General features: G+C 41.4%; 14 non-coding genes across 14 annotated transcripts; all 14 read right to left on the minus strand.

Moving 5' to 3' along the window:
* Positions 1–642: 642 nt before the first annotated feature.
* trnan-guu (transfer RNA asparagine (anticodon GUU)) lies at positions 643–716 on the minus strand. Its single transcript has one exon. It is a non-coding gene; the product is annotated as a tRNA-Asn (tRNA).
* A 3,478-nt stretch (positions 717–4,194) lies between these two features.
* On the minus strand, positions 4,195–4,268 carry trnan-guu (transfer RNA asparagine (anticodon GUU)). The gene has a single exon. It is a non-coding gene; the product is annotated as a tRNA-Asn (tRNA).
* Positions 4,269–5,381: 1,113 nt separating this feature from the next.
* Positions 5,382–5,455, minus strand: trnan-guu (transfer RNA asparagine (anticodon GUU)). The gene has a single exon. It is a non-coding gene; the product is annotated as a tRNA-Asn (tRNA).
* Positions 5,456–7,741: 2,286 nt separating this feature from the next.
* Positions 7,742–7,815, minus strand: trnan-guu (transfer RNA asparagine (anticodon GUU)). Its single transcript has one exon. It is a non-coding gene; the product is annotated as a tRNA-Asn (tRNA).
* A 1,113-nt stretch (positions 7,816–8,928) lies between these two features.
* Positions 8,929–9,002, minus strand: trnan-guu (transfer RNA asparagine (anticodon GUU)). Its single transcript has one exon. It is a non-coding gene; the product is annotated as a tRNA-Asn (tRNA).
* A 1,111-nt stretch (positions 9,003–10,113) lies between these two features.
* trnan-guu (transfer RNA asparagine (anticodon GUU)) lies at positions 10,114–10,187 on the minus strand. The gene has a single exon. It is a non-coding gene; the product is annotated as a tRNA-Asn (tRNA).
* Positions 10,188–11,300: 1,113 nt separating this feature from the next.
* On the minus strand, positions 11,301–11,374 carry trnan-guu (transfer RNA asparagine (anticodon GUU)). Its single transcript has one exon. It is a non-coding gene; the product is annotated as a tRNA-Asn (tRNA).
* A 2,286-nt stretch (positions 11,375–13,660) lies between these two features.
* Positions 13,661–13,734, minus strand: trnan-guu (transfer RNA asparagine (anticodon GUU)). The gene has a single exon. It is a non-coding gene; the product is annotated as a tRNA-Asn (tRNA).
* A 2,286-nt stretch (positions 13,735–16,020) lies between these two features.
* On the minus strand, positions 16,021–16,094 carry trnan-guu (transfer RNA asparagine (anticodon GUU)). The gene has a single exon. It is a non-coding gene; the product is annotated as a tRNA-Asn (tRNA).
* A 1,113-nt stretch (positions 16,095–17,207) lies between these two features.
* Positions 17,208–17,281, minus strand: trnan-guu (transfer RNA asparagine (anticodon GUU)). The gene has a single exon. It is a non-coding gene; the product is annotated as a tRNA-Asn (tRNA).
* A 1,113-nt stretch (positions 17,282–18,394) lies between these two features.
* Positions 18,395–18,468, minus strand: trnan-guu (transfer RNA asparagine (anticodon GUU)). The gene has a single exon. It is a non-coding gene; the product is annotated as a tRNA-Asn (tRNA).
* A 2,300-nt stretch (positions 18,469–20,768) lies between these two features.
* On the minus strand, positions 20,769–20,842 carry trnan-guu (transfer RNA asparagine (anticodon GUU)). Its single transcript has one exon. It is a non-coding gene; the product is annotated as a tRNA-Asn (tRNA).
* A 2,300-nt stretch (positions 20,843–23,142) lies between these two features.
* trnan-guu (transfer RNA asparagine (anticodon GUU)) lies at positions 23,143–23,216 on the minus strand. Its single transcript has one exon. It is a non-coding gene; the product is annotated as a tRNA-Asn (tRNA).
* A 1,113-nt stretch (positions 23,217–24,329) lies between these two features.
* On the minus strand, positions 24,330–24,403 carry trnan-guu (transfer RNA asparagine (anticodon GUU)). Its single transcript has one exon. It is a non-coding gene; the product is annotated as a tRNA-Asn (tRNA).
* Positions 24,404–26,187: the final 1,784 nt, after the last annotated feature.

Below are 26,187 nucleotides of genomic sequence, written 5' to 3' on the forward strand. Positions count from 1 at the left end.
ATTTAAATGCTAAGGGTTTTCATGCCAGATTGACATCATTTACATTGTCATACTTGCCGGATTAATATGAATAAATGATATGTTCCATGGAGACCACAGAATGATCAAGCTATTGAGTAACAGAAGATCAAAGACCAGTGACAGCCATTTAGGTATAGTATAGCAGCAGGTATAGGAACTTGTCATCTTTCATGTTCAACAACACACCAATCACATGTGACAATAGGAAACAAAGCAGGTCAAAAGCGAGCTTACTGTAAATCCAGGAAGGTCTTTCTACATCACTATAAATGGAAAGATAGCATCTCTGGGTGGGCTGAAATCACCAACCTTTAAAATAACGGCCTAAGGCGCTAACCAATTGCGCCACAGAGACTTGTGATTATATTGACCCTCAGCAGGACAAAGTCTCATGGAAGCTCACTACAAGTCAGGAAGTTTCACATTGCTACAATCTGAAGAATGTCATCCATGGGTGGTGTCGAAGCACCAATCTTTAGATAGATTGTCAAACACAATAACTGACTGCACTAGAGAGGCTTGTGTTGGCATTGACCCTCAGCAGGACAAAGTAACAGGGAATCTCATTACAGGTCCAGGATGTCACATCCGCATCATGGAGCACAACAAACTGAAAACTCTCGTCCCTGGGTGGGCTCGAACCACCAACCTTTAGATTAACAGTCTAACGCGCTAACCAATTGCGCCACAGAGACTTGTTGTGTGTCTGACCCTGACACTTGATCGCTGGCCATCCGTGATCTCATCCAACTGTACATGGAGTTTACGAAACAACAACACTTTGTTCCAATGGTTGTGTCAACGTGCATCGAAAGTGCCGCAACATTTTCAAGGAAGAAGCCATGTAGTTTTCTAACGTTTGTTAGCTTTTTGAATAGCCTTAAAAGGGCAAAAATGTAGCACAATGTTCGTCAGCGCAACATTATATAAAAAGGCATCTGGCAGGAGTAAATTCAGCCACAATCACGAATATAATTTGATAAATATATATCTTAAACAACTGCGTTTTCACAAATGTAATATATGATCGCCAAGCCCATTCAAAATAATTAGTGGACTGACCCCGGAAGAATGATGTAATGGCGAGTCACTTTCATGGCGTATAGGCACACATATTCACACAAACACAGACATACTGGACCAACATTGTCCTTCAAGCGAGATACATTTAAATGCTATGGGTTTTCATGCCAGTTTGACATCATTTACATTGTCATACTAGCCAGATTAATATGAATAAATGATATGTTCCATGGAGACCACAGAATGATCAAGCTATTGAGTAACAGAAGATCAGAGACCATTGACAGCCATTTAGGTATAGTATAGCAGCAGGTATAGGAACTTGTCATCTTTCATGTTCAACAACACACCAATCACATGTGACAATAGGAAACAAAGCAGGTCAAAAGCGAGCTTACTGTAAATCCAGGAAGGTCTTTCCACATCACTATAAATGGAAAGATAGCAACTCTGGGTGGGCTGAAATCACCAACTTTTAAACTAACGGCCTAAGGCGCTAACCAATTGCGCCACAGAGACTTGTGATTATATTCACCCTCAGCAGGCCAAAGTCTCATGGAAGCTCACTACAAGTCAGGAAGTTTCACATCGCTACAATCTGAAAAATGTCATCCATGGGTGGTGTCGAAGCACCAATCTTTAGATAGATTGTCAAACACACTAACTGATTGCACTAGAGAGGCTTGTGTTGGCATTGACCCTGAGCAGGACAAAGTAACAGGGAATCTCATTACAGGTCCAGGATGTCACATCCGCATCATGGAGCACAACAAAGTGAAAAGTCTCGTCCCTGGGTGGGCTCAAACCACCAACCTTTAGATTAACAGTCTAACTCTCTAACCAAGTGCGCCACAGAGACTTGATGTGTGACTGACCCTGACACTTGATCGCTGGCCATCCGTGATCTCATCCAACTGTACATGGAGTTTACGAAACAACAACACTTTGTTCCAATGGTTGTGTCAACGTGCATCGAAAGTGCCGCAACATTTTCAAGGAAGTAGCCCTGTAGTTTTCTAACGTTTGTTAGCTTTTTGAATGGCCTTAAAAGGGCAAAAATGTAGCACAATGTTCGTCAGCACAACATTATATAAAAAGGCATCTGGCAGGAGTAAATTCAGCCACAATAACAAACATAATTTAAAAAACATATATCTTAAACAACTGCGTTTTCACAAATGTAATATATGATCGCCAAGCCCATTCAAAATAATTAGTGGACTGACCCCGGAAGAATGATGTAATGGCGAGTCACTTTCATGGCGTATAGGCACACATATTCACACAAACACAGACATACTGGACCAACATTGTCCTTCAAGCGAGATACATTTAAATGCTATGGGTTTTCATGCCAGTTTGACATCATTTACATTGTCATACTAGCCAGATTAATATGAATAAATGATATGTTCCATGGAGACCACAGAATGATCAAGCTATTGAGTAACAGAAGATCAGAGACCATTGACAGCCATTTAGGTATAGTATAGCAGCAGGTATAGGAACTTGTCATCTTTCATGTTCAACAACACACCAATCACATGTGACAATAGGAAACAAAGCAGGTCAAAAGCGATCTTACTGTAAATCCAGGAAGGTCTTTCCACATCACTATAAATGGAAAGATAGCATCTCTGGGTGGGCTCAAATCACCAACCTTTAAACTAACAGCCTAAGGCGCTAACCAATTGCGCCACAGAGACTTGTGATTATATTGACCCTCAGCAGGACAAAGTCTCATGGAAGCTCACTACAAGTCAGGAAGTTTCACATTGCTACAATCTGAAGAATGGGTGGTGTCGAAGCACCAATCTTTAGATAGATTGTCAAACACACTAACTGACTGCACTAGAGAGGCTTGTGTTGGCATTGACCCTCAGCAGGACAAAGTAACAGGTAATCTCATTACAGGTCCAGGATGTCACATCCGCATCATGGAGCACAACAAACTGAAAACTCTCGTCCCTGGGTGGGCTAGAACCACCAACCTTTAGATTAACAGTCTAACGCGCTAACCAACTGTGCCACAGAGACTTGTTGTGCTTCTGACCCTGACACTTGATCGCTGGCCATCCGTGATCTCATCCAACTGTACATGGAGTTTACGAAACAACAACACTTTGTTCCAATGGTTGTGTCAACGTGCATCGAAAGTGCCGCAACATTTTCAAGGAAGTAGCCCTGTAGTTTTCTAACGTTTGTTAGCTTTTTGAATGGCCTTAAAAGGGCAAAAATGTAGCACAATGTTCGTCAGCGCAACATTATATAAAAAGGCATCTGGCAGGAGTAAATTCAGCCACAATCACGAATATAATTTGATAAATATATATCTTAAACAACTGCGTTTTCACGAATGTAATATATGATCGCCAAGCCCATTCAAAATAATTAGGGGACTGACCCTGGAAGAATGATGTAATGGCGAGTCACTTTCATGGCGTATAGGCACACATATTCACACAAACACACACATACTGGATCAACATTGTCCTTCAAGCGAAATACATTTAAATGCTAAGGGTTTTCATGCCAGATTGACATCATTTACATTGTCATACTTGCCGGATTAATATGAATAAATGATATGTTCCATGGAGACCACAGAATGATCAAGCTATTGAGTAACAGAAGATCAAAGACCAGTGACAGCCATTTAGGTATAGTATAGCAGCAGGTATAGGAACTTGTCATCTTTCATGTTCAACAACACACCAATCACATGTGACAATAGGAAACAAAGCAGGTCAAAAGCGAGCTTACTGTAAATCCAGGAAGGTCTTTCCACATCACTATAAATGGAAAGATAGCATCTCTGGGTGGGCTCAAATCACCAACCTTTAAACTAACAGCCTAAGGCGCTAACCAATTGCGCCACAGAGACTTGTGATTATATTTACCCTCAGCAGGACAAAGTCTCATGGAAGCTCACTACAAGTCAGGAAGTTTCACATTGCTACAATCTGAAGAATGTCATCCATGGGTGGTGTCGAAGCACCAATCTTTAGATAGATTGTCAAACACAATAACTGACTGCACTAGAGAGGCTTGTGTTGGCATTGACCCTCAGCAGGACAAAGTAACAGGGAATCTCATTACAGGTCCAGGATGTCACATCCGCATCATGGAGCACAACAAACTGAAAACTCTCGTCCCTGGGTGGGCTCGAACCACCAACCTTTAGATTAACAGTCTAACGCGCTAACCAATTGCGCCACAGAGACTTGTTGTGTGTCTGACCCTGACACTTGATCGCTGGCCATCCGTGATCTCATCCAACTGTACATGGAGTTTACGAAACAACAACACTTTGTTCCAATGGTTGTGTCAACGTGCATCGAAAGTGCCGCAACATTTTCAAGGAAGAAGCCATGTAGTTTTCTAACGTTTGTTAGCTTTTTGAATAGCCTTAAAAGGGCAAAAATGTAGCACAATGTTCGTCAGCGCAACATTATATAAAAAGGCATCTGGCAGGAGTAAATTCAGCCACAATCACGAATATAATTTGATAAATATATATCTTAAACAACTGCGTTTTCACAAATGTAATATATGATCGCCAAGCCCATTCAAAATAATTAGGGGACTGACCCTGGAAGAATGATGTAATGGCAAGTCACTTTCATGGCGTATAGGCACACATATTCACACAAACACACACATACTGGACCAACATTGTCCTTCAAGCGAAATACATTTATATGCTAAGGGTTTTCATGTCAGATTGACATCATTTACATTGTCATACTTGCCGGATTAATATGAATAAATGATATGTTCCACGGAGACAACAGAATGATCAAGCTATTGAGTAACAGAAGATCAGAGACCATTGACAGCCATTTAGGTATAGTATAGCAGCAGGTATAGGAACTTGTCATCTTTCATGTTCAACAACACACCAATCACATGTGACAATAGGAAACAAAGCAGGTCAAAAGCGAGCTTATTGTAAATCCAGGAAGGTCTTTCCACATCACTATAAATGGAAAGATAGCATCTCTGGGTGGGCTCAAATCACCAACCTTTAAACTAACAGCCTAAGGCGCTAACCAATTGCGCCACAGAGACTTGTGATTATATTGACCCTCAGCAGGACAAAGTCTCATGGAAGCTCACTACAAGTCAGGAAGTTTCACATTGCTACAATCTGAAGAATGTCATCCATGGGTGGTGTCGAAGCACCAATCTTTAGATAGATTGTCAAACACACTAACTGACTGCACTAGAGAGGCTTGTGTTGGCATTGACCCTCAGCAGGACAAAGTAACAGGTAATCTCATTACAGGTCCAGGATGTCACATCCGCATCATGGAGCACAACAAACTGAAAACTCTCGTCCCTGGGTGGGCTCGAACCACCAACCTTTAGATTAACAGTCTAACGCGCTAACCAACTGCGCCACAGAGACTTGTTGTACTTCTGACCCTGACACTTGATCGCTGGCCGTCCGTGATCTCATCCAACTGTACATGGAGTTTACGAAACAACAACACTTTGTTCCAATGGTTGTGTCAACGTGCATCGAAAGTGCCGCAACATTTTCAAGGAAGTAGCCCTGTAGTTTTCTAACGTTTGTTAGCTTCTTGAATGGCCTTAAAAGGGCAAAAATGTAGCACAATGTTCGTCAGCGCAACATTACATAAAAAGGCATCTGGCAGGAGTAAATTCAGCCACAATCACAAATATAATTTGATAAATATATATCTTAAACAACTGCGTTTTCACGAATGTAATATATGATCGCCAAGCCCATTCAAAATAATTAGGGGACTGACCCTGGAAGAATGATGTAATGGCGAGTCACTTTCATGGCGTATAGGCACACATATTCACACAAACACACACATACTGGATCAACATTGTCCTTCAAGCGAAATACATTTAAATGCTAAGGGTTTTCATGCCAGATTGACATCATTTACATTGTCATACTTGCCGGATTAATATGAATAAATGATATGTTCCATGGAGACCACAGAATGATCAAGCTATTGAGTAACAGAAGATCAAAGACCATTGACAGCCATTTAGGTATAGTATAGCAGCAGGTATAGGAACTTGTCATCTTTCATGTTCAACAACACACCAATCACATGTGACAATAGGAAACAAAGCAGGTCAAAAGCGAGCTTACGGTAAATCCAGGAAGGTCTTTCCACATCACTATAAATGGAAAGATAGCATCTCTGGGTGGGCTGAAATCACCAACCTTTAAAATAACGGCCTAAGGCGCTAACCAATTGCGCCACAGAGACTTGTGATTATATTGACCCTCAGCAGGACAAAGTCTCATGGAAGCTCACTACAAGTCAGGAAGTTTCACATTGCTACAATCCGAAGAATATCATCCATGGGTGGTGTCGAAGCACCAATCTTTAGATAGATTGTCAAACACAATAACTGACTGCACTAGAGAGGCTTGTGTTGGCATTGACCCTCAGCAGGACAAAGTAACAGGGAATCTCATTACAGGTCCAGGATGTCACATCCGCATCATGGAGCACAACAAACTGAAAACTCTCGTGCCTGGGTGGGCTCGAACCACCAACCTTTAGATTAACAGTCTAACGCGCTAACCAATTGCGGCACAGAGACTTGTTGTGTGTCTGACCCTGACACTTGATCGCTGGCCATCCGTGATCTCATCCAACTGTACATGGAGTTTACGAAACAACAACACTTTGTTCCAATGGTTGTGTCAACGTGCATCGAAAGTGCCGCAACATTTTCAAGGAAGAAGCCATGTAGTTTTCTAACGTTTGTTAGCTTTTTGAATAGCCTTAAAAGGGCAAAAATGTAGCACAATGTTCGTCAGCGCAACATTATATAAAAAGGCATCTGGCAGGAGTAAATTCAGCCACAATCACGAATATAATTTGATAAATATATATCTTAAACAACTGCGTTTTCACAAATGTAATATATGATCGCCAAGCCCATTCAAAATAATTAGGGGACTGACCCTGGAAGAATGATGTAATGGCGAGTCACTTTCATGGCGTATAGGCACACATATTCACACAAACACACACATACTGGACCAACATTGTCCTTCAAGCGAAATACATTTATATGCTAAGGGTTTTCATGCCAGATTGACATCATTTACATTGTCATACTTGCCGGATTAATATGAATAAATTATATGTTCCATGGAGACCACAGAATGATCAAGCTATTGAGTAACATAATATCAGAGACCATTGACAGCCATTTAGGTATAGTATAGCAGCAGGTATAGGAACTTGTCATCTTTCATGTTGTACAACACACCAATCACATGTGACAATAGGAAACAAAGCAGGTCAAAAGCGAGCTTACGGTAAATCCAGGAAGGTCTTTCCACATCACTATAAATGGAAAGATAGCATCTCTGGGTGGGCTGAAATCACCAACCTTTAAAATAACGGCCTAAGGCGCTAACCAATTGCGCCACAGAGACTTGTGATTATATTCACCCTCAGCAGGCCAAAGTCTCATGGAAGCTCACTACAAGTCAGGAAGTTTCACATCGCTACAATCTGAAAAATGTCATCCATGGGTGGTGTCGAAGCACCAATCTTTAGATAGATTGTCAAACACACTAACTGATTGCACTAGAGAGGCTTGTGTTGGCATTGACCCTCAGCAGGACAAAGTAACAGGGTCCAGGATGTCACATCCTCATCATGGAGCACAACAAACTGAATACTCTAGTCCCTGGGTGGGCTCGAACCACCAACCTTTAGATTAACAGTCTAACGCGCTAACCAATTGCGCCACAGAGACTTGTTGTGTGTCTGACCCTGACACTTGATCGCTGGCCATCCGTGATCTCATCCAACTGTACATGGAGTTTACGAAACAACAACACTTTGTTCCAATGGTTGTGTCAACGTGCATCGAAAGTGCCGCAACATTTTCAAGGAAGAAGCCATGTAGTTTTCTAACGTTTGTTAGCTTTTTGAATAGCCTTAAAAGGGCAAAAATGTAGCACAATGTTCGTCAGCGCAACATTATATAAAAAGGCATCTGGCAGGAGTAAATTCAGCCACAATCACGAATATAATTTGATAAATATATATCTTAAACAACTGCGTTTTCACAAATGTAATATATGATCGCCAAGCCCATTCAAAATAATTAGGGGACTGACCCTGGAAGAATGATGTAATGGCGAGTCACTTTCATGGCGTATAGGCACACATATTCACACAAACACACACATACTGGACCAACATTGTCCTTCAAGCGAAATACATTTATATGCTAAGGGTTTTCATGCCAGATTGACATCATTTACATTGTCATACTTGCCGGATTAATATGAATAAATGATATGTTCCATGGAGACCACAGAATGATCAAGCTATTGAGTAACAGAAGATCAGAGACCATTGACAGCCATTTAGGTATAGTATAGCAGCAGGTATAGGAACTTGTCATCTTTCATGTTCAACAACACACCAATCACATGTGACAATAGGAAACAAAGCAGGTCAAAAGCGAGCTTACGGTAAATCCAGGAAGGTCTTTCCACATCACTATAAATGGAAAGATAGCATCTCTGGGTGGGCTGAAATCACCAACCTTTAAAATAACGGCCTAAGGCGCTAACCAATTGCGCCACAGAGACTTGTGATTATATTGACCCTCAGCAGGACAAAGTCTCATGGAAGCTCACTACAAGTCAGGAAGTTTCACATTGCTACAATCTGAAGAATGTCATCCATGGGTGGTGTCGAAGCACCAATCTTTAGATAGATTGTCAAACACAATAACTGACTGCACTAGAGAGGCTTGTGTTGGCATTGCCCCTCAGCAGGACAAAGTAACAGGGAATCTCATTACAGGTCCAGGATGTCACATCCGCATCATGGAGCACAACAAACTGAAAACTCTCGTCCCTGGGTGGGCTCGATCCACCAACCTTTAGATTAACAGTCTAACGCGCTAACCAATTGCGCCACAGAGACTTGTTGTGTGTCTGACCCTGACACTTGATCGCTGGCCATCCGTGATCTCATCCAACTGTACATGGAGTTTACGAAACAACAACACTTTGTTCCAATGGTTGTGTCAACGTGCATCGAAAGTGCCGCAACATTTTCAAGGAAGAAGCCATGTAGTTTTCTAACGTTTGTTAGCTTTTTGAATAGCCTTAAAAGGGCAAAAATGTAGCACAATGTTCGTCAGCGCAACATTATATAAAAAGGCATCTGGCAGGAGTAAATTCAGCCACAATCACGAATATAATTTGATAAATATATATCTTAAACAACTGCGTTTTCACGAATGTAATATATGATCGCCAAGCCCATTCAAAATAATTAGGGGACTGACCCTGGAAGAATGATGTAATGGCGAGTCACTTTCATGGCGTATAGGCACACATATTCACACAAACACACACATACTGGACCAACATTGTCCTTCAAGCGAAATACATTTATATGCTAAGGGTTTTCATGTCAGATTGACATCATTTACATTGTCATACTTGCCGGATTAATATGAATAAATGATATGTTCCATGGAGACAACAGAATGATCAAGCTATTGAGTAACATAATATCAGAGACCATTGACAGCCATTTAGGTATAGTATAGCAGCAGGTATAGGAACTTGTCATCTTTCATGTTCAACAACACACCAATCACATGTGACAATAGGAAACAAAGCAGGTCAAAAGCGAGCTTACGGTAAATCCAGGAAGGTCTTTCCACATCACTATAAATGGAAAGATAGCATCTCTGGGTGGGCTGAAATCACCAACCTTTAAAATGATGGCCTAAGGCGCTAACCAATTGCGCCACAGAGACTTGTGATTATATTGACCCTCAGCAGGACAGTCTCATGGAAGCTCACTACAAGTCAGGAAGTTTCACATTGCTACAATCTGAAGAATGTCATCCATGGGTGGTGTCGAAGCACCAATCTTTAGATAGATTGTCAAACACAATAACTGACTGCACTAGAGAGGCTTGTGTTGGCATTGACCCTCAGCAGGACAAAGTAACAGGGAATCTCATTACAGGTCCAGGATGTCACATCCGCATCATGGAGCACAACAAACTGAAAACTCTCGTCCCTGGGTGGGCTCGAACCACCAACCTTTAGATTAACAGTCTAACGCGCTAACCAATTGCGCCACAGAGACTTGTTGTGTGTCTGACCCTGACACTTGATCGCTGGCCATCCGTGATCTCATCCAACTGTACATGGAGTTTACGAAACAACAACACTTTGTTCCAATGGTTGTGTCAACGTGCATCGAAAGTGCCGCAACATTTTCAAGGAAGAAGCCATGTAGTTTTCTAACGTTTGTTAGCTTTTTGAATAGCCTTAAAAGGGCAAAAATGTAGCACAATGTTCGTCAGCGCAACATTATATAAAAAGGCATCTGGCAGGAGTAAATTCAGCCACAATCACGAATATAATTTGATAAATATATATCTTAAACAACTGCGTTTTCACAAATGTAATATATGATCGCCAAGCCCATTCAAAATAATTAGGGGACTGACCCTGGAAGAATGATGTAATGGCGAGTCACTTTCATGGCGTATAGGCACACATATTCACACAAACACACACATACTGGACCAACATTGTCCTTCAAGCGAAATACATTTATATGCTAAGGGTTTTCATGCCAGATTGACATCATTTACATTGTCATACTTGCCGGATTAATATGAATAAATTATATGTTCCACGGAGACCACAGAATGATCAAGCTATTGAGTAACATAATATCAGAGACCATTGACAGCCATTTAGGTATAGTATAGCAGCAGGTATAGGAACTTGTCATCTTTCATGTTCAACAACACACCAATCACATGTGACAATAGGAAACAAAGCAGGTCAAAAGCGAGCTTACTGTAAATCCAGGAAGGTCTTTCCACATCACTATAAATGGAAAGATAGCAACTCTGGGTGGGCTGAAATCACCAACCTTTAAACTAACGGCCTAAGGCGCTAACCAATTGCGCCACAGAGACTGGTGATTATATTCACCCTCAGCAGGCCAAAGTCTCATGGAAGCTCACTACAAGTCAGGAAGTTTCACATTGCTACAATCTGAAGAATGTCATCCATGGGTGGTGTCGAAGCACCAATCTTTAGATAGATTGTCAAACACAATAACTGACTGCACTAGAGAGGCTTGTGTTGGCATTGACCCTCAGCAGGACAAAGTAACAGGGAATCTCATTACAGGTCCAGGATGTCACATCCGCATCATGGAGCACAACAAACTGAAAACTCTCGTCCCTGGGTGGGCTCGAACCACCAACCTTTAGATTAACAGTCTAACGCGCTAACCAATTGCGCCACAGAGACTTGTTGTGTGTCTGACCCTGACACTTGATCGCTGGCCATCCGTGATCTCATCCAACTGTACATGGAGTTTACGAAACAACAACACTTTGTTCCAATGGTTGTGTCAACGTGCATCGAAAGTGCCGCAACATTTTCAAGGAAGAAGCCATGTAGTTTTCTAACGTTTGTTAGCTTTTTGAATAGCCTTAAAAGGGCAAAAATGTAGCACAATGTTCGTCAGCGCAACATTATATAAAAAGGCATCTGGCAGGAGTAAATTCAGCCACAATCACGAATATAATTTGATAAATATATATCTTAAACAACTGCGTTTTCACAAATGTAATATATGATCGCCAAGCCCATTCAAAATAATTAGGGGACTGACCCTGGAAGAATGATGTAATGGCGAGTCACTTTCATGGCGTATAGGCACACATATTCACACAAACACACACATACTGGACCAACATTGTCCTTCAAGCGAAATACATTTATATGCTAAGGGTTTTCATGCCAGATTGACATCATTTACATTGTCATACTTGCCGGATTAATATGAATAAATGATATGTTCCATGGAGACCACAGAATGATCAAGCTATTGAGTAACAGAAGATCAAAGACCAGTGATAGCCATTTAGGTATAGTATAGCAGCAGGTATAGGAACTTGTCATCTTTCATGTTCAACAACACACCAATCACATGTGACAATAGGAAACAAAGCAGGTCAAAAGCGAGCTTACTGTAAATCCAGGAAGGTCTTTCCACATCACTATAAATGGAAAGATAGCATCTCTGGGTGGGCTCAAATCACCAACCTTTAAACTAACAGCATAAGGCGCTAACCAATTGCGCCACAGAGACTTGTGATTATATTTACCCTCAGCAGGACAAAGTCTCATGGAAGCTCACTACAAGTCAGGAAGTTTCACATTGCTACAATCTGAAGAATGTCATCCATGGGTGGTGTCGAAGCACCAATCTTTAGATAGATTGTCAAACACAATAACTGACTGCACTACAGAGGCTTGTGTTGGCATTGACCCTCAGCAGGACAAAGTAACAGGGAATCTCATTACAGGTCCAGGATGTCACATCCGCATCATGGAGCACAACAAACTGAAAACTCTCGTCCCTGGGTGGGCTCGAACCACCAACCTTTAGATTAACAGTCTAACGCGCTAACCAATTGCGCCAGAGAGACTTGTTGTGTGTCTGACCCTGACACTTGATCGCTGGCCATCCGTGATCTCATCCAACTGTACATGGAGTTTACGAAACAACAACACTTTGTTCCAATGGTTGTGTCAACGTGCATCGAAAGTGCCGCAACATTTTCAAGGAAGAAGCCATGTAGTTTTCTAACGTTTGTTAGCTTTTTGAATAGCCTTAAAAGGGCAAAAATGTAGCACAATGTTCGTCAGCGCAACATTATATAAAAAGGCATCTGGCAGGAGTAAATTCAGCCACAATCACGAATATAATTTGATAAATATATATCTTAAACAACTGCGTTTTCACAAATGTAATATATGATCGCCAAGCCCATTCAAAATAATTAGGGGACTGACCCTGGAAGAATGATGTAATGGCGAGTCACTTTCATGGCGTATAGGCACACATATTCACACAAACACACACATACTGGACCAACATTGTCCTTCAAGCGAAATACATTTATATGCTAAGGGTTTTCATGCCAGATTGACATCATTTACATTGTCATACTTGCCGGATTAATATGAATAAATGATATGTTCCATGGAGACCACAGAATGATCAAGCTATTGAGTAACATAATATCAGAGACCATTGACAGCCATTTAGGTATAGTATAGCAGCAGGTATAGGAACTTGTCATCTTTCATGTTGTACAACACACCAATCACATGTGACAATAGGAAACAAAGCAGGTCAAAAGCGAGCTTACGGTAAATCCAGGAAGGTCTTTCCACATCACTATAAATGGAAAGATAGCATCTCTGGGTGGGCTGAAACCACCAACCTTTAAACTAACGGCCTAAGGCGCTAACCAATTGCGCCACAGAGACTTGTGATTATATTCACCCTCAGCAGGCCAAAGTCTCATGGAAGCTCACTACAAGTCAGGAAGTTTCACATCGCTACAATCTGAAAAATGTCATCCATGGGTGGTGTCGAAGCACCAATCTTTAGATAGATTGTCAAACACACTAACTGATTGCACTAGAGAGGCTTGTGTTGGCATTGACCCTCAGCAGGACAAAGTAACAGGGTCCAGGATGTCACATCCGCATCATGGAGCACAAGAAACTGAATACTCTAGTCCCTGGGTGGGCTCGAACCACCAACCTTTAGATTAACAGTCTAACGCGCTAACCAATTGCGCCACAGAGACTTGTTGTGTGTCTGACCCTGACACTTGATCGCTGGCCATCCGTGATCTCATCCAACTGTACATGGAGTTTACGAAACAACAACACTTTGTTCCAATGGTTGTGTCAACGTGCATCGAAAGTGCCGCAACATTTTCAAGGAAGAAGCCATGTAGTTTTCTAACGTTTGTTAGCTTTTTGAATAGCCTTAAAAGGGCAAAAATGTAGCACAATGTTCGTCAGCGCAACATTATATAAAAAGGCATCTGGCAGGAGTAAATTCAGCCACAATCACGAATATAATTTGATAAATATATATCTTAAACAACTGCGTTTTCACAAATGTAATATATGATCGCCAAGCCCATTCAAAATAATTAGGGGACTGACCCTGGAAGAATGATGTAATGGCGAGTCACTTTCATGGCGTATAGGCACACATATTCACACAAACACACACATACTGGACCAACATTGTCCTTCAAGCGAAATACATTTATATGCTAAGGGTTTTCATGCCAGATTGACATCATTTACATTGTCATACTTGCCGGATTAATATGAATAAATGATATGTTCCATGGAGACCACAGAATGATCAAGCTATTGAGTAACAGAAGATCAAAGACCAGTGATAGCCATTTAGGTATAGTATAGCAGCAGGTATAGGAACTTGTCATCTTTCATGTTCAACAACACACCAATCACATGTGACAATAGGAAACAAAGCAGGTCAAAAGCGAGCTTACTGTAAATCCAGGAAGGTCTTTCCACATCACTATAAATGGAAAGATAGCATCTCTGGGTGGGCTCAAATCACCAACCTTTAAACTAACAGCATAAGGCGCTAACCAATTGCGCCACAGAGACTTGTGATTATATTTACCCTCAGCAGGACAAAGTCTCATGGAAGCTCACTACAAGTCAGGAAGTTTCACATTGCTACAATCTGAAGAATGTCATCCATGGGTGGTGTCGAAGCACCAATCTTTAGATAGATTGTCAAACACAATAACTGACTGCACTACAGAGGCTTGTGTTGGCATTGACCCTCAGCAGGACAAAGTAACAGGGAATCTCATTACAGGTCCAGGATGTCACATCCGCATCATGGAGCACAACAAACTGAAAACTCTCGTCCCTGGGTGGGCTCGAACCACCAACCTTTAGATTAACAGTCTAACGCGCTAACCAATTGCGCCAGAGAGACTTGTTGTGTGTCTGACCCTGACACTTGATCGCTGGCCATCCGTGATCTCATCCAACTGTACATGGAGTTTACGAAACAACAACACTTTGTTCCAATGGTTGTGTCAACGTGCATCGAAAGTGCCGCAACATTTTCAAGGAAGAAGCCATGTAGTTTTCTAACGTTTGTTAGCTTTTTGAATAGCCTTAAAAGGGCAAAAATGTAGCACAATGTTCGTCAGCGCAACATTATATAAAAAGGCATCTGGCAGGAGTAAATTCAGCCACAATCACGAATATAATTTGATAAATATATATCTTAAACAACTGCGTTTTCACAAATGTAATATATGATCGCCAAGCCCATTCAAAATAATTAGGGGACTGACCCTGGAAGAATGATGTAATGGCGAGTCACTTTCATGGCGTATAGGCACACATATTCACACAAACACACACATACTGGACCAACATTGTCCTTCAAGCGAAATACATTTATATGCTAAGGGTTTTCATGCCAGATTGACATCATTTACATTGTCATACTTGCCGGATTAATATGAATAAATGATATGTTCCATGGAGACCACAGAATGATCAAGCTATTGAGTAACATAATATCAGAGACCATTGACAGCCATTTAGGTATAGTATAGCAGCAGGTATAGGAACTTGTCATCTTTCATGTTGTACAACACACCAATCACATGTGACAATAGGAAACAAAGCAGGTCAAAAGCGAGCTTACGGTAAATCCAGGAAGGTCTTTCCACATCACTATAAATGGAAAGATAGCATCTCTGGGTGGGCTGAAACCACCAACCTTTAAACTAACGGCCTAAGGCGCTAACCAATTGCGCCACAGAGACTTGTGATTATATTCACCCTCAGCAGGCCAAAGTCTCATGGAAGCTCACTACAAGTCAGGAAGTTTCACATCGCTACAATCTGAAAAATGTCATCCATGGGTGGTGTCGAAGCACCAATCTTTAGATAGATTGTCAAACACACTAACTGATTGCACTAGAGAGGCTTGTGTTGGCATTGACCCTCAGCAGGACAAAGTAACAGGGTCCAGGATGTCACATCCGCATCATGGAGCACAAGAAACTGAATACTCTAGTCCCTGGGTGGGCTCGAACCACCAACCTTTAGATTAACAGTCTAACGCGCTAACCAATTGCGCCACAGAGACTTGTTGTGTGTCTGACCCTGACACTTGATCGCTGGCCATCCGTGATCTCATCCAACTGTACATGGAGTTTACGAAACAACAACACTTTGTTCCAATGGTTGTGTCAACGTGCATCGAAAGTGCCGCAACATTTTCAAGGAAGAAGCCATGTAGTTTTCTAACGTTTGTTAGCTTTTTGAATAGCCTTAAAAGGGCAAAAATGTAGCACAATGTTCGTCAGCGCAACATTATATAAAAAGGCATCTGGCAGGAGTAAATTCAGCCACAATCACGAATATAATTTGATAAATATATATCTTAAACAACTGCGTTTTCACAAATGTAATATATGATCGCCAAGCCCATTCAAAATAATTAGGGGACTGACCCTGGAAGAATGATGTAATGGCGAGTCACTTTCATGGCGTATAGGCACACATATTCACACAAACACACACATACTGGACCAACATTGTCCTTCAAGCGAAATACATTTATATGCTAAGGGTTTTCATGCCAGATTGACATCATTTACATTGTCATACTTGCCGGATTAATATGAATAAATGATATGTTCCATGGAGACCACAGAATGATCAAGCTATTGAGTAACAGAAGATCAGAGACCATTGACAGCCATTTAGGTATAGTATAGCAGCAGGTATAGGAACTTGTCATCTTTCATGTTCAACAACACACCAATCACATGTGACAATAGGAAACAAAGCAGGTCAAAAGCGAGCTTACGGTAAATCCAGGAAGGTCTTTCCACATCACTATAAATGGAAAGATAGCATCTCTGGGTGGGCTGAAATCACCAACCTTTAAACTAACGGCCTAAGGCGCTAACCAATTGCGCCACAGAGACTTGTGATTATATTGACCCTCAGCAGGCCAAAGTCTCATGGAAGCTCACTACAAGTCAGGAAGTTTCACATCGCTACAATCTGAAGAATGTCATCCATGGGTGGTGTCGAAGCACCAATCTTTAGATAGATTGTCAAACACACTAACTGATTGCACTAGAGAGGCTTGTGTTGGCATTGACCCTCAGCAGGACAAAGTAACAGGGAATCTCATTACAGGTCCAGGATGTCACATCCGCATCATGGAGCACAACAAACTGAAAACTCTCGTCCCTGGGTGGGCTCGAACCACCAACCTTTAGATTAACAGTCTAACGCGCTAACCAATTGCGCCACAGAGACTTGTTGTGTGTCTGACCCTGACACTTGATCGCTGGCCATCCGTGATCTCATCCAACTGTACATGGAGTTTACGAAACAACAACACTTTGTTCCAATGGTTGTGTCAACGTGCATCGAAAGTGCCGCAACATTTTCAAGGAAGTAGCCCTGTAGTTTTCTAACGTTTGTTAGCTTTTTGAATGGCCTTAAAAGGGCAAAAATGTAGCACAATGTTCGTCAGCGCAACATTATATAAAAAGGCATCTGGCAGGAGTAAATTCAGCCACAATCACGAATATAATTTGATAAATATATATCTTAAACAACTGCGTTTTCACGAATGTAATATATGATCGCCAAGCCCATTCAAAATAATTAGGGGACTGACCCTGGAAGAATGATGTAATGGCGAGTCACTTTCATGGCGTATAGGCACACATATTCACACAAACACACACATACTGGACCAACATTGTCCTTCAAGCGAAATACATTTAAATGCTAAGGGTTTTCATGCCAGATTGACATCATTTACATTGTCATACTTGCCGGATTAATATGAATAAATGATATGTTCCATGGAGACCACAGAATGATCAAGCTATTGAGTAACATAATATCAGAGACCATTGACAGCCATTTAGGTATAGTATAGCAGCAGGTATAGGAACTTGTCATCTTTCATGTTCAACAACACACCAATCACATGTGACAATAGGAAACAAAGCAGGTCAAAAGCGAGCTTACGGTAAATCCAGGAAGGTCTTTCCACATCACTATAAATGGAAAGATAGCATCTCTGGGTGGGCTGAAATCACCAACCTTTAAACTAACGGCCTAAGGCGCTAACCAATTGCGCCACAGAGACTTGTGATTATATTGACCCTCAGCAGGACAAAGTCTCATGGAAGCTCACTACAAGTCAGGAAGTTTCACATTGCTACAATCTGAAGAATGTCATCCATGGGTGGTGTCGAAGCACCAATCTTTAGATAGATTGTCAAACACAATAACTGACTGCACTAGAGAGGCTTGTGTTGGCATTGACCCTCAGCAGGACAAAGTAACAGGGAATCTCATTACAGGTCCAGGATGTCACATCCGCATCATGGAGCACAACAAACTGAAAACTCTCGTCCCTGGGTGGGCTCGAACCACCAACCTTTAGATTAACAGTCTAACGCGCTAACCAATTGCGCCACAGAGACTTGTTGTGTGTCTGACCCTGACACTTGATCGCTGGCCATCCGTGATCTCATCCAACTGTACATGGAGTTTACGAAACAACAACACTTTGTTCCAATGGTTGTGTCAACGTGCATCGAAAGTGCCGCAACATTTTCAAGGAAGAAGCCATGTAGTTTTCTAACGTTTGTTAGCTTTTTGAATAGCCTTAAAAGGGCAAAAATGTAGCACAATGTTCGTCAGCGCAACATTATATAAAAAGGCATCTGGCAGGAGTAAATTCAGCCACAATCACGAATATAATTTGATAAATATATATCTTAAACAACTGCGTTTTCACAAATGTAATATATGATCGCCAAGCCCATTCAAAATAATTAGGGGACTGACCCTGGAAGAATGATGTAATGGCGAGTCACTTTCATGGCGTATAGGCACACATATTCACACAAACACACACATACTGGACCAACATTGTCCTTCAAGCGAAATACATTTATATGCTAAGGGTTTTCATGCCAGATTGACATCATTTACATTGTCATACTTGCCGGATTAATATGAATAAATGATATGTTCCATGGAGACCACAGAATGATCAAGCTATTGAGTAACATAATATCAGAGACCATTGACAGCCATTTAGGTATAGTATAGCAGCAGGTATAGGAACTTGTCATCTTTCATGTTCAACAACACACCAATCACATGTGACAATAGGAAACAAAGCAGGTCAAAAGCGAGCTTACTGTAAATCCAGGAAGGTCTTTCCACATCACTATAAATGGAAAGATAGCATCTCTGGGTGGGCTGAAATCACCAACCTTTAAACTAACGGCCTAAGGCGCTAACCAATTGCGCCACAGAGACTTGTGATTATATTCACCCTCAGCAGGCCAAAGTCTCATGGAAGCTCACTACAAGTCAGGAAGTTTCACATCGCTACAATCTGAAAAATGTCATCCATGGGTGGTGTCGAAGCACCAATCTTTAGATAGATTGTCAAACACACTAACTGATTGCACTAGAGAGGCTTGTGTTGGCATTGACCCTCAGCAGGACAAAGTAACAGGGAATCTCATTACAGGTCCAGGATGTCACATCCGCATCATGGAGCAAAACAAAGTGAAAAGTCTCGTCCCTGGGTGGGCTCAAACCACCAACCTTTAGATTAAAAGTCTAACTCTCTAACCAAGTGCGCCACAGAGACTTGATGTGTGACTGACCCTGACACTTGATCGCTGGCCATCCGTGATCTCATCCAACTGTACATGGAGTTTACGAAACAACAACACTTTGTTCCAATGGTTGTGTCAACGTGCATCGAAAGTGCCGCAACATTTTCAAGGAAGTAGCCCTGTAGTTTTCTAACGTTTGTTAGCTTTTTGAATGGCCTTAAAAGGGCAAAAATGTAGCACAATGTTCGTCAGCACAACATTATATAAAAAGGCATCTGGCAGGAGTAAATTCAGCCACAATAACAAACATAATTTAAAAAACATATATCTTAAACAACTGCGTTTTCACAAATGTAATATATGATCGCCAAGCCCATTCAAAATAATTAGTGGACTGACCCCGGAAGAATGATGTAATGGCGAGTCACTTTCATGGCGTATAGGCACACATATTCACACAAACACAGACATACTGGACCAACATTGTCCTTCAAGCGAGATACATTTAAATGCTATGGGTTTTCATGCCAGTTTGACATCATTTACATTGTCATACTAGCCAGATTAATATGAATAAATGATATGTTCCATGGAGACCACAGAATGATCAAGCTATTGAGTAACAGAAGATCAGAGACCATTGACAGCCATTTAGGTATAGTATAGCAGCAGGTATAGGAACTTGTCATCTTTCATGTTCAACAACACACCAATCACATGTGACAATAGGAAACAAAGCAGGTCAAAAGCGAGCTTACTGTAAATCCAGGAAGGTCTTTCCACATCACTATAAATGGAAAGATAGCATCTCTGGGTGGGCTCAAATCACCAACCTTTAAACTAACAGCCTAAGGCGCTAACCAATTGCGCCACAGAGAGTTGTGATTATATTGACCCTCAGCAGGACAAAGTCTCATGGAAGCTCACTACAAGTCAGGAAGTTTCACATTGCTACAATCCGAAGAATGTCATCCATGGGTGGTGTCGAAGCACCAATCTTTAGATAGATTGTCAAACACAATAACTGACTGCACTAGAGAGGCTTGTGTTGGCATTGAGCCTCAGCAGGACAAAGTAACAGGGAATCTCATTACAGGTCCAGGATGTCACATCCGCATCATGGAGCACAACAAACTGAAAACTCTCGTCCCTGGGTGGGCTCGAACCACCAACCTTTAGATTAACAGTCTAACGCGCTAACCAATTGCGCCACAGAGACTTGTTGTGTGTCTGACCCTGACACTTGATCGCTGGCCATCCGTGATCTCATCCAACTGTACATGGAGTTTACGAAACAACAACACTTTGTTCCAATGGTTGTGTCAACGTGCATCGAAAGTGCCGCAACATTTTCAAGGAAGAAGCCATGTAGTTTTCTAACGTTTGTTAGCTTTTTGAATAGCCTTAAAAGGGCAAAAATGTAGCACAATGTTCGTCAGCGCAACATTATATAAAAAGGCATCTGGCAGGAGTAAATTCAGCCACAATCACGAATATAATTTGATAAATATATATCTTAAACAACTGCGTTTTCACAAATGTAATATATGATCGCCAAGCCCATTCAAAATAATTAGGGGACTGACCCTGGAAGAATGATGTAATGGCGAGTCACTTTCATGGCGTATAGGCACACATATTCACACAAACACACACATACTGGACCAACATTGTCCTTCAAGCGAAATACATTTATATGCTAAGGGTTTTCATGCCAGATTGACATCATTTACATTGTCATACTTGCCGGATTAATATGAATAAATGATATGTTCCATGGAGACCACAGAATGATCAAGCTATTGAGTAACATAATATCAGAGACCATTGACAGCCATTTAGGTATAGTATAGCAGCAGGTATAGGAACTTGTCATCTTTCATGTTCAACAACACACCAATCACATGTGACAATAGGAAACAAAGCAGGTCAAAAGCGAGCTTACGGTAAATCCAGGAAGGTCTTTCCACATCACTATAAATGGAAAGATAGCATCTCTGGGTGGGCTGAAATCACCAACCTTTAAAATAACGGCCTAAGGCGCTAACCAATTGCGCCACAGAGACTTGTGATTATATTGACCCTCAGCAGGACAAAGTCTCATGGAAGCTCACTACAAGTCAGGAAGTTTCACATTGCTACAATCTGAAGAATGTCATCCATGGGTGGTGTCGAAGCACCAATCTTTAGATAGATTGTCAAACACAATAACTGACTGCACTAGAGAGGCTTGTGTTGGCATTGACCCTCAGCAGGACAAAGTAACAGGGAATCTCATTACAGGTCCAGGATGTCACATCCGCATCATGGAGCACAACAAACTGAAAACTCTCGTGCCTGGGTGGGCTCGAACCACCAACCTTTAGATTAACAGTCTAACGCGCTAACCAATTGCGCCACAGAGACTTGTTGTGTGTCTGACCCTGACACTTGATCGCTGGCCATCCGTGATCTCATCCAACTGTACATGGAGTTTACGAAACAACAACACTTTGTTCCAATGGTTGTGTCAACGTGCATCGAAAGTGCCGCAACATTTTCAAGGAAGAAGCCATGTAGTTTTCTAACGTTTGTTAGCTTTTTGAATAGCCTTAAAAGGGCAAAAATGTAGCACAATGTTCGTCAGCGCAACATTATATAAAAAGGCATCTGGCAGGAGTAAATTCAGCCACAATCACGAATATAATTTGATAAATATATATCTTAAACAACTGCGTTTTCACAAATGTAATATATGATCGCCAAGCCCATTCAAAATAATTAGGGGACTGACCCTGGAAGAATGATGTAATGGCGAGTCACTTTCACGGCGTATAGGCACACATATTCACACAAACACACACATACTGGACCAACATTGTCCTTCAAGCGAAATACATTTATATGCTAAGGGTTTTCATGCCAGATTGACATCATTTACATTGTCATACTTGCCGGATTAATATGAATAAATGATATGTTCCATGGAGACCACAGAATGATCAAGCTATTGAGTAACATAATATCAGAGACCATTGACAGCCATTTAGGTATAGTATAGCAGCAGGTATAGGAACTTGTCATCTTTCATGTTGTACAACACACCAATCACATGTGACAATAGGAAACAAAGCAGGTCAAAAGCGAGCTTACGGTAAATCCAGGAAGGTCTTTCCACATCACTATAAATGGAAAGATAGCATCTCTGGGTGGGCTCAAATCACCAACCTTTAAACTAACAGCCTAAGGCGCTAACCAATTGCGCCACAGAGACTTGTGATTATATTGACCCTCAGCAGGACAAAGTCTCATGGAAGCTCACTACAAGTCAGGAAGTTTCACATTGCAACAATCTGAAGAATGTCATCCATGGGTGGTGTCGAAGCACAAATCTTTAGATAGATTGTCAAACACACTAAGTGACTGCACTAGAGAGGCTTGTGTTGGGATTGACTCTCAGCAGGACAAAGTAACAGGGAATCTCATTACAGGTCCAGGATGTCACATCCGCATCATGGAGCACAACAAACTGAAAACTCTCGTCCCTGGGTGGGCTCGAACCACCAACCTTTAGATTAACAGTCTAACGCGCTAACCAATTGCGCCACAGAGACTTGTTGTGTGTCTGACCCTGACACTTGATCGCTGGCCATCCGTGATCTCATCCAACTGTACATGGAGTTTACGAAACAACAACACTTTGTTCCAATGGTTGTGTCAACGTGCATCGAAAGTGCCGCAACATTTTCAAGGAAGAAGCCCTGTAGTTTTCTAACGTTTGTTAGCTTTTTGAATAGCCTTAAAAGGGCAAAAATGTAGCACAATGTTCGTCAGCGCAACATTATATAAAAAGGCATCTGGCAGGAGTAAATTCAGCCACAATCACGAATATAATTTGATAAATATATATCTTAAACAACTGCGTTTTCACGAATGTAATATATGATCGCCAAGCCCATTCAAAATAATTAGGGGACTGACCCTGGAAGAATGATGTAATGGCGAGTCACTTTCATGGCGTATAGGCACACATATTCACACAAACACACACATACTGGACCAACATTGTCCTTCAAGCGAAATACATTTAAATGCTATGGGTTTTCATGCCAGTTTGACATCATTTACATTGTCATACTAGCCAGATTAATATGAATAAATGATATGTTCCATGGAGACCACAGAATGATCAAGCTATTGAGTAACAGAAGATCAGAGACCATTGACAGCCATTTAGGTATAGTATAGCAGCAGGTATAGGAACTTGTCATCTTTCATGTTCAACAACACACCAATCACATGTGACAATAGGAAACAAAGCAGGTCAAAAGCGAGCTTACTGTAAATCCAGGAAGGTCTTTCCACATCACTATAAATGGAAAGATAGCATCTCTGGGTGGGCTCAAATCACCAACCTTTAAACTAACAGCCTAAGTCGCTAACCAATTGCGCCACAGAGACTTGTGATTATATTGACCCTCAGCAGGACAAAGTCTCATGGAAGCTTACTACAAGTCAAGAAGTTTCACATTGCTACAATCTGAAGAATGTCATCAATGGGTGGTGTCGAAGCACCAATCTTTAGATAGATTGTCAAACACACTAACTGACTGCACTAGAGAGGCTTGTGTTGGCATTGACCCTCAGCAGGACAAAGTAACAGGGAATCTCATTACAGGTCCAGGATGTCACATCCGCATCATGGAGCACAACAAACTGAAAACTCTCGTCCCTGGGTGGGCTCGAACCACCAACCTTTAGATTAACAGTCTAACGCGCTAACCAATTGCGCCACAGAGACTTGTTGTGTGTCTGACCCTGACACTTGATCGCTGGCCATCCGTGATCTCATCCAACTGTACATGGAGTTTACGAAACAGCAACACTTTGTTCCAATGGTTGTGTCAACGTGCATCGAAAGTGCCGCAACATTTTCAAGGAAGAAGCCATGTAGTTTTCTAACGTTTGTTAGCTTTTTGAATAGCCTTAAAAGGGCAAAAATGTAGCACAATGTTCGTCAGCGCAACATTATATAAAAAGGCATCTGGCAGGAGTAAATTCAGCCACAATCACGAATATAATTTGATAAATATATATCTTAAACAACTGCGTTTTCACGAATGTAATATATGATCGCCAAGCCCATTCAAAATAATTAGGGGACTGACCCTGGAAGAATGATGTAATGGCGAGTCACTTTCATGGCGTATAGGCACACATATTCACACAAACACACACATACTGGACCAACATTGTCCTTCAAGCGAAATACATTTATATGCTAAGGGTTTTCATGCCAGATTGACATCATTTACATTGTCATACTTGCCGGATTAATATGAATAAATGATATGTTCCATGGAGACCACAGAATGATCAAGCTATTGAGTAACATAATATCAGAGACCATTGACAGCCATTTAGGTATAGTATAGCAGCAGATATAGGAACTTGTCATCTTTCATGTTCAACAACACACCAATCACATGTGACAATAGGAAACAAAGCAGGTCAAAAGCGAGCTTACGGTAAATCCAGGAAGGTCTTTCCACATCACTATAAATGGAAAGATAGCATCTCTGGGTGGGCTGAAATCACCAACCTTTAAAATAACGGCCTAAGGCGCTAACCAATTGCGGCACAGAGACTTGTGATTATATTCACCCTCAGCAGGCCAAAGTCTCATGGAAGCTCACTACAAGTCAGGAAGTTTCACATCGCTACAATCTGAAAAATGTCATCCATGGGTGGTGTCGAAGCACCAATCTTTAGATAGATTGTCAAACACACTAACTGATTGCACTAGAGAGGTTTGTGTTGGCATTGACCCTCTGCAGGACAAAGTAACAGGGAATCTCATTACAGGTCCAGGATGTCACATCCGCATCATGGAGCACAACAAACTGAAAACTCTCGTCCCTGGGTGGGCTCGAACCACCAACCTTTAGATTAACAGTCTAACTCTCTAACCAATTGCGCCACAGAGACTTGTTGTGTGACTGACCCTGACACTTGATCGCTGGCCATCTGTGATCTCATCCAACTGTACATGGAGTTTACGAAACAACAACACTTTGTTCCAATGGTTGTGTCAACGTGCATCGAAAGTGCCGCAACATTTTCAAGGAAGTAGCCCTGTAGTTTTCTAACGTTTGTTAGCTTTTTGAATGGCCTTAAAAGGGCAAAAATGTAGCACAATTTTCGTCAGCACAACATTATATAAAAAGGCATCTGGCAGGAGTAAATTCAGCCACAATCACAAATATAATTTGATAAATATATATCTTAAACAACTGCGTTTTCAAAAATTTAATATATGATCGCCAAGCCCATTCAAAATAATTAGGGGACTGACCCTGGAAGAATGATGTAATGGCGAGTCACTTTCATGGCGTATAGGCACACATATTAACACAAACACACACATACTGGACCAACATTGTCCTTCAAGCGAAATACATTTAAATGCTAAGGGTTTTCATGCCAGATTGACATCATTTACATTGTCATACTTGCCGGATTAATATGAATAAATGATATGTTCCATGGAGACCACAGAATGATCAAGCTATTGAGTAACAGAAG

Source organism: Salmo salar, chromosome 07 (assembly GCF_965601325.2).
Source record: "Salmo salar chromosome 07, fSalSal1, whole genome shotgun sequence".
NCBI classification, from domain to species: domain Eukaryota; kingdom Metazoa; phylum Chordata; class Actinopteri; order Salmoniformes; family Salmonidae; genus Salmo; species Salmo salar.